Source organism: Rhipicephalus microplus, unplaced genomic scaffold, assembly GCF_043290135.1.
Source record: "Rhipicephalus microplus isolate Deutch F79 unplaced genomic scaffold, USDA_Rmic scaffold_20, whole genome shotgun sequence".
In the NCBI taxonomy this organism is placed as follows: domain Eukaryota; kingdom Metazoa; phylum Arthropoda; class Arachnida; order Ixodida; family Ixodidae; genus Rhipicephalus; species Rhipicephalus microplus.
The window spans coordinates 2,324,288-2,332,804 of record NW_027464593.1 but is presented as its reverse complement, the minus strand read 5'-3'; the positions used below and the strand labels follow the sequence as shown (position 1 = coordinate 2,332,804).

At 50.7% G+C, this 8,517-nt stretch overlaps 3 non-coding genes across 3 annotated transcripts; all 3 read left to right on the top strand.

Moving 5' to 3' along the window:
• The first annotated feature begins 340 nt into the window (after positions 1–340).
• Positions 341–414, top strand: TRNAN-GUU (transfer RNA asparagine (anticodon GUU)). Its single transcript has one exon. It is a non-coding gene; the product is annotated as a tRNA-Asn (tRNA).
• A 3,154-nt stretch (positions 415–3,568) lies between these two features.
• Positions 3,569–3,642, top strand: TRNAN-GUU (transfer RNA asparagine (anticodon GUU)). Its single transcript has one exon. It is a non-coding gene; the product is annotated as a tRNA-Asn (tRNA).
• Positions 3,643–7,383: 3,741 nt separating this feature from the next.
• On the top strand, positions 7,384–7,457 carry TRNAN-GUU (transfer RNA asparagine (anticodon GUU)). Its single transcript has one exon. It is a non-coding gene; the product is annotated as a tRNA-Asn (tRNA).
• Positions 7,458–8,517: the final 1,060 nt, after the last annotated feature.

The window sequence follows — 8,517 nt, the reverse complement described above, 5'->3', positions numbered from 1 at the left end:
TTTAGAAAAATGTTCTGATGGTGGTGAGAGTGGAGCACGACTACCTCCGTGACGCAATTGGCTAGCGCGTTCGGCTGTTAACCAAAAGGTTGGAGGTTCGAGCTCTCCCGAGAGCGGTGTGTCTCTTTTTTTTCCTTTGCGCTGATAGCTTTGGAGAAATGTTCTTACGGTGTGAGAGTGGAGCACGACTGTCTCCGTGGAGCAATCTGTTAGTGCGTCGGCTGCTAAGCAAAAGGTTGGAGGAATTCGAGCCCTCCCGGGAGCAGTGTGTGTGTTTTTTTTTCTTTGCGCTGACAGCTATGGAGAAATGTTCCGACAGTGGTGATAGTGGAGCACGACTGTCTCCGTGGCGCAATTGGCTAGCGTGTTCAGCTGTTAACCGAAAGGTTGGAGGTTCGAGCCCTCCCGGGAGCAGTGTATCGCTTTTTTTCTTTGCGCTGATAGCTTTGGAGAAGTGTTCTGACCGTGGTGAGAGTGGAGCATGACTGCCTTCGTGGCGCAATCTGTTAGTGCGTTGGCTGTTAAACAAAAGTTGGAGGAATTCGAGCCCTCCCGGGAGCAGTGTGTCTCTTTTTTTTCTTTGCGCTGATAGCTTTGAAGAAATGTTCGGACGGTGGTGAGAGTGGAGCATGACTGTCTCCATGGCGCAATGTGCTAGTGCTTCGGCTGTTAAGCAAAAGGTTGGAGGTTTGAGCCATCCCGGGAGCACTGTGTCTCTTTTTTTCTTTGAGCTGATACCTTTGGAAAAATGTTCTGATGGTGGTGAGAGTAGAGCACGACTACCTCCATTACGCACTTGGCTAGCGCGTTCGGCTGTTAACCAGAAGGTTGGAGGTTCGAGCCCTCCCATAAGCAGTGTGTCGCTTTTTTTCTTTGCACTGATATCTTTGGAGAAGTGTTCTGACCGTGGTGAGAGTGGAGCACGACTGTCTCCTTGGCGCAATTGGCTAGCGCGTAGAGTGGTTAACCAACAGGTTGGAGGTTCGAACCCTCCCATGAGCGGTGTGTCTTTTTTTTTCTTTGCGCTGATACCTTTAGAAAAATGTTCGTATGGTGGTGAGAGTGGAGCACGACTACCTCCGTGATGCAATTGGCTAGCGCGTTCGGCTGTTAACAAAAAGGTTGGAGGTTCGAGCCCTCCCGAGAGCGGTGTGTCTCTTTTTTTCTTTGCGCTGATAGCTTTGGAGAAATGTTCTGACGGTGGTGAGAGTGGAGCACGACTATCTCCTTGGCGCAATTAGCTAGCGCGTTCAGCTGTTAACCAAAAGGTTGGAGGTTCGAGCCCCCACATGAGCGGTGTGTCGTTTTTTTTTGCATTGATATCTTTGGAGAAGTGTTCTGACCGTGGTGAGAGCGGAGCACGACTGTCTCCGTGGCGCAATCGGCTAGCGTGTTGGGCTGTTTACCAAAAGGTTGGAGGTTCGAACCGTCCCATGAGGGGTGTGTCTCTTTTTTTTGCGCTGATACCTTTAGAAAAATGTACGTATGGTGGTGAGAGTGGAGCAAGACTGTTTCCGTGGCAGAATCGGCTAGCGCATTCAACTGACAACCAAAAGTTTGGAGGTTCCAGCCCTCCCGCGACCGGTGTGTCTCTTTTTTTTTCTTTGCGCTGATAGCTTTGGAAAAATGTTGTGACGGTGGTGAGAGTGGAGCACGACCGTCTCCGTGGCGCAATCTGCTAGTGCGTCGGCTGTTAAGCAAAAGGTTGGAGGTTCAAGCCCTCCCTGGAGCAGTGTATCGCTTTTTTTCTTTGCGCTGATAGCTTTGGAGAAGTGTTCTGACCGTGGTGAGAGTGGAGCATGACTGTCTTCGTGGCGCAATCGGCTTGCGTGTTGGGCTGTTAACCAAAAGGTTGGAGGTTCCACCCCTCCCGAGAGCGGTGTGTCTCTTTTTTTCTTTGCGCTGATACCTTTGGAAAAATGTTCTGATGGTGGTGAGAATGGAGCACGACTACCTCCGTGTAGCAATTGGCTTGCGCGTTCGGCTGTTAACCAAAAGGTTGGAGGTTCGAGCCCTCCCGAGAGCGGTGTGTCTCTTTTTTTTCTTTGCGCTGATAGCTTTGGAGAACTGTTCTGACGGTGGTGAGAGTAAAGCACGACTGTTTCCGTGGCAGAATCGGCTAGCGCGATCAACCCTAACCAAAAGGTTGGAGTTTCGAGCCCTCCCGAGAGCGTTGTGTAATTTTTTTTCTTTGGGCTGATAGCTTTGGAGAATTGTTCTGACGGTGGTGAGAGTGGAGCATGACTGTCTCCGTGGCACAATCTGCCAGTTCGTCGGCTGTTAAGCAAAAGCTTGGAGGTTCGAGCCCTCCCGAGAGCGGTGTGTCTCTTTTTTTTCTTTGCGCTGATAGCTTTGGAGAAATGTTCTGACGGTGGTGAGAGAGGAGCACGACTGTTTCCGTGGCAGAATCGGCTAGCGCGATCAACTGTTAACTGAAAGTTTGGAGGTTCAAGCCGTCCCGGGAGCAGTGTGTCGCTTTTTATCTTTGCGCTGATAGCTTTGGAGAAATGTTCTGGCGGTGGTGAGAGTAGAGCACGACAATCTCCTTGGCGCAATTGGCTAGCGCGTTCAGCTGTTAACCAAAAGGTTGGAGGTTCGAGCCCTCCCGAGAGCGGCGTTTCGCTTTTTTCTTTGCGCTGACAGCTATGGAGAAATGTTCCGACAGTGGTGAGAGTGGAGCACGACTGTCTCTGTGGCGCAATCTGCTAGTAAGATCGGCTGTTTACCGAAAGTTTGGAGGTTGGAGCCCTCCCAGGAGCGGCGTTTTGCTTTTTTCTTTGCGCTGACAGGTATGGAGAAATGTTCCGACAGTGGTGAGAGTGGAGCACGACTGTCTTCGTGGCGCAATCTGCTAGTGCGTCGGCTATTAAGCAAAAGGTTGGAGGTTCGAGCCCTCCCGGGAGCAGTGTGTCTCTTTTTTTTGCTTTGCGCTGAGAGCTATAGAGAAATGTTCCGACAGTGGTGAGAGTGGAGCACGACTGTCTCCTTGGCGCAATCTGCTAGTGCGTCGGCTGTTAACCAAATGGATGGAGGTTCTAGCCCTCCTATGAGCGGTGTGTCGCTTTTTTTTTGCACAGATATCTTTGGAGAAGTGATCTGACCGTGGTGAGTGTGGAGCACGACTGTCTCCATGGCGCAATTGGCTAGCACGTTGGGCTGTTAACCAAAAGTTTGGAGGTTCGAACCCTCCCATGAGCAGTGTGTCTCTTTTTTCTTTGCGCTGATACCTTTAGAAAAATGTTCTGATGGTGGTGAGAGAGGAGCACGACTACCTCCGTGACGCAATTGGCTAGCGCGTTCGGCTGTTAACCAAAAGGTTGGAGGTTCGAGCTCTCCCGAGAGCGGTGTGTCTCTTTTTTTTTCTTTGCGCTGATAGCTTTGGAGAAATGTTCTGACGGTGGTGAGAGTGGAGCACGACTGTCTCCGTGGAGCAATCTGTTAGTGCGTCGGCTGCTAAGCAAAAGGTTGGAGGAATTCGAGCCCTCCCGGGAGCAGTGTGTGTGTTTTTTTTCTTTGCGCTGACAGCTATGGAGAAATGTTCCGACAGTGGTGATAGTGGAGCACGACTGTCTCCGTGGCGCAATTGGCTAGCGTGTTCAGCTGTTAACCGAAAGGTTGGAGGTTCGAGCCCTCCCGGGAGCAGTGTATCGCTTTTTTTCTTTGCGCTGATAGCTTTGGAGAAGTGTTCTGACCGTGGTGAGAGTGGAGCATGACTGTCTTCGTGGCGCAATCGGCTTGCGTGTTGGGCTGTTAACCGAAAGGTTGGAGGTTCCACCCCGCCCGAGAGCGGTGTGTCTCTTTTTTTCTTTGCGCTGATACCTTTGGAAAAATGTTCTGATGGTGGTGAGAGTGGAGCACGACTACCTCCGTGTAGCAATTGGCTAGCGCGTTCGGCTGTTAACCAAAAGGTTGGAGGTTCGAACCCTTCCTTGAGCGTTGTGTCTCTTTTTTTCTTTACACTGATACCTTTGAAAAATGTTCTGATGGTGATGAGAGTGAAGCACGACTACCTCCGGGACGCAATTGGCTAGCGTGTTCAGCTTTTAACCAAAAGGTTAGAGGTTCGAGCCCTGCCGAGAGTGGTGTGTCTCTTTTTTTTTCTTTGCGCTAATAGCTTTGGAAAAATGTTGTGACAGTGGTGAGAGTGGAGCATGACCGTCTCCGTGGCGCAATCTGTTAGTGCGTTGGCTGTTAAACAAAAGTTGGAGGAATTCGAGCCCTCCCGGGAGCAGTGTGTCTCTTTTTTTTCTTTGCGCTGATAGCTTTGAAGAAATGTTCGGACGGTGGTGAGAGTGGAGCATGACTGTCTCCATGGCGCAATGTGCTAGTGCTTCGGCTGTTAAGCAAAAGGTTGGAGGTTTGAGCCATCCCGGGAGCACTGTGTCTCTTTTTTTCTTTGAGCTGATACCTTTGGAAAAATGTTCTGATGGTGGTGAGAGTAGAGCACGACTACCTCCATTACGCACTTGGCTAGCGCGTTCGGCTGTTAACCAGAATGTTGGAGGTTCGAGCCCTCCCATAAGCAGTGTGTCGCTTTTTTTTCTTTGCACTGATATCTTTGGAGAAGTGTTCTGACCGTGGTGAGAGTGGAGCACGACTGTCTCCTTGGCGCAATTGGCTAGCGCGTAGAGTGGTTAACCAACAGGTTGGAGGTTCGAACCCTCCCATGAGCGGTGTGTCTTTTTTTTTCTTTGCGCTGATACCTTTAGAAAAATGTTCGTATGGTGGTGAGAGTGGAGCACGACTACCTCCGTGATGCAATTGGCTAGCGCGTTCGGCTGTTAACCAAAAGGTTGGAGGTTCGAGCCCTCCCGAGAGCGGTGTGTCTCTTTTTTTCTTTGCGCTGATAGCTTTGGAGAAATGTTCTGACGGTGGTGAGAGTGGAGCACGACTATCTCCTTGGCGCAATTAGCTAGCGCGTTCAGCTCTTAACCAAAAGGTTGGAGGTTCGAGCCCCCACATGAGCGGTGTGTCGTTTTTTTTGCATTGATATCTTTGGAGAAGTGTTCTGACCGTGGTGAGAGCGGAGCACGACTGTCTCCGTGGCGCAATTGGCTAGCGTGTTGGGCTGTTTACCAAAAGGTTGGAGGTTCGAACCGTCCCATGAGGGGTGTGTCTTTTTTTTTGCGCTGATACCTTTAGAAAAATGTACGTATGGTGGTGAGAGTGGAGCAAGACTGTTTCCGTGGCAGAATCGGCTAGCGCATTCAACTGATAACCAAAAGTTTGGAGGTTCCAGCCCTCCCGAGACCGGTGTGTCTCTCTTTTTTTCTTTGCGCTGATAGCTTTGGAAAAATGTTGTGACGGTGGTGAGAGTGGAGCACGACCGTCTCCGTGGCGCAATCTGCTAGTGCGTCGGCTGTTAAGCAAAAGGTTGGAGGTTCAAGCCCTCCCTGGAGCAGTGTATCGCTTTTTTTCTTTGCGCTGATAGCTTTGGAGAAGTGTTCTGACCGTGGTGAGAGTGGAGCATGACTGTCTTCGTGGCGCAATCGGCTTGCGTGTTGGGCTGTTAACCAAAAGGTTGGAGGTTCCACCCCTCCCGAGAGCGGTGTGTCTCTTTTTTTCTTTGCGCTGATACCTTTGGAAAAATGTTCTGATGGTGGTGAGAGTGGAGCACGACTACCTCCGTGTAGCAATTGGCTTGCGCGTTCGGCTGTTAACCAAAAGGTTGGAGGTTCGAGCCCTCCCGAGAGCGGTGTGTCTCTTTTTTTTCTTTGCGCTGATAGCTTTGGAGAACTGTTCTGACGGTGGTGAGAGTAAAGCACGACTGTTTCCCTGGCAGAATCGGCTAGCGCGATCAACTCTAACCAAAAGGTTGGAGTTTCGAGCCCTCCCGAGAGCGTTGTGTAATTTTTTTCTTTGGGCTGATAGCTTTGGAGAATTGTTCTGACGGTGGTGAGAGTGGAGCATGACTGTCTCCGTGGCACAATCTGCCAGTTCGTCGGCTGTTAAGCAAAAGCTTGGAGGTTCGAGCCCTCCCGAGAGCGGTGTGTCTCTTTTTTTTATTTGCGCTGATAGCTTTGGAGAAATGTTCTGACGGTGGTGAGAGAGGAGCACGACTGTTTCCGTGGCAGAATCGGCTAGCGCAATCAACTGTTAACTGAAAGTTTGGAGGTTCAAGCCGTCCCGGGAGCAGTGTGTCGCTTTTTATCTTTGCGCTGATAGCTTTGGAGAAATGTTCTGGCGGTGGTGAGAGTAGAGCACGACAATCTCCTTGGCGCAATTGGCTAGCGCGTTCAGCTGTTAACCAAAAGGTTGGAGGTTCGAGCCCTCCCGAGAGTGGTGTGTCTCTTTTTTCTTTCCTCTGACAGCTGTGGAGAAATGTTCTGACGGTGGTGAGAGTACAGCCCGACTGTCTACGTGGCGCATTTGGCTAGCGCGATCGGCTGTTTACCGAAAGTTTGGAGGTTGGAGCCCTCACAGGAGCGGCGTTTCGCTTTTTTCTTTGCGCTGACAGCTATGGAGAAATGTTCCGACAGTGGTGAGAGTGGAGCACGACTGTCTCTGTGGCGCAATCTGCTAGTAAGATCGGCTGTTTACCGAAAGTTTGGAGGTTGGAGCCCTCCCAGGAGCGGCGTTTTGCTTTTTTCTTTGCGCTGACAGGTATGGAGAAATGTTCCGACAGTGGTGAGAGTGGAGCACGACTGTCTTCGTGGCGCAATCTGCTAGTGCGTCGGCTATTAAGCAAAAGGTTGGAGGTTCGAGCCCTCCCGGGAGCAGTGTGTCTCTTTTTTTTGCTTTGCGCTGAGAGCTATAGAGAAATGTTCCGACAGTGGTGAGAGTGGAGCACGACTGTCTCCTTGGCGCAATCTGCTAGTGCGTCGGCTGTTAACCAAATGGATGGAGGTTCTAGCCCTCCTATGAACGGTGTGTCGCTTTTTTTTGCACAGATATCTTTGGAGAAGTGTTCTGACCGTGGTGAGTGTGGAGCACGACTGTCTCCATGGCGCAATTGGCTAGCACGTTGGGCTGTTAACCAAAAGGTTGGAGGTTCGAACCCTCCCATGAGCAGTGTGTCTCTTTTTTCTTTGCGCTGATACCTTTAGAAAAATGTTCTGATGGTGGTGAGAGTGGAGCACGACTACCTCCGTGACGCAATTGGCTAGCGCGTTCGGCTGTTAACCAAAAGGTTGGAGGTTCGAGCTCTCCCGAGAGCGGTGTGTCTCTTTTTTTTTCTTTGCGCTGATAGCTTTGGAGAAATGTTCTGACGGTGGTGAGAGTGGAGCACGACTGTCTCCGTGGAGCAATCTGTTAGTGCGTCGGCTGCTAAGCAAAAGGTTGGAGGAATTCGCGCCCTCCCGGGAGCAGTGTGTGTGTTTTTTTTTTCTTTCCGCTGACAGCTATGGAGAAATGTTCCGACAGTGGTGATAGTGGAGCACGACTGTCTCCGTGGCGCAATTGGCTAGCGTGTTCAGCTGTTAACCGAAAGGTTGGAGGTTCGAGCCCTCCCGGGAGCAGTGTATCGCTTTTTTTCTTTGCGCTGATAGCTTTGGAGAAGTGTTCTGACCGTGGTGAGAGTGGAGCATGACTGTCTTCGTGGCGCAATCGGCTTGCGTGTTGGGCTGTTAACCGAAAGGTTGGAGGTTCCACCCCTCCCGAGAGCGGTGTGTCTCTTTTTTTCTTTGCGCTGATACCTTTGGAAAAATGTTCTGATGGTGGTGAGAGTGGAGCACGACTACCTCCGTGTAGCAATTGGCTAGCGCGTTCGGCTGTTAACCAAAAGGTTGGAGGTTCGAACCCTTCCTTGAGCGGTGTGTCTCTTTTTTTCTTTACACTGATACCTTTGAAAAATGTTCTGATGGTGATGAGAGTGAAGCACGACTACCTCCGGGACGCAATTGGCTAGCGTGTTCAGCTGTTAACCAAAAGGTTGGAGGTTCGAGCCCTGCCGAGAGTGGTGTGTCTCTTTTTTTTCTTTGCGCTAATAGCTTTGGAAAAATGTTGTGACAGTGGTGAGAGTGGAGCACGACCGTCTCCGTGGCGCAATCTGCTAGTGCGTCGGCTGTTAAGCAAAAGGTTGGAGGTTCGAGCCCGCCCAAGAGCGGTGTGTCTCTTTTTTTTGCGCAGATAACTTTGGAGAAATGTTCGTATGGTGGTGAGAGTGGAGCACGACTACCTCCGTGACGCACTTGGCTAGCGCGTTCGGCTGTTAACCAGAAGGTTGGAGGTTCGAGCTCTCCCGAGAGCGGTGTGTCTCTTTCTTTTTCTTTGCGCTGATAGCTTTGGAGAAATGTTCTGATGGTGGTGAGAGTGGAGCACGACTGTCTTCGTGGCGCAATCTGTTAGTGCGTTGGCTGTTAAGCAAAAGTTGGAGGAATTCGAGCCCTCCCGGGAGCAGTGTGTCTCTTTTTTTTTCTTTGCGCTGATAGCTTTGAAGAAATGTTCGGACGGTGTTGAGAGTGAAGCATGACTGTCTCCATGGCGCAATGTGCTAGTGCTTCGGCTGTTAAGCAAAAGGTTGGAGGTTTGAGCCCTCCCGGGAGGACTGTGTCTCTTTTTTTCTTTGCGCTGATACCT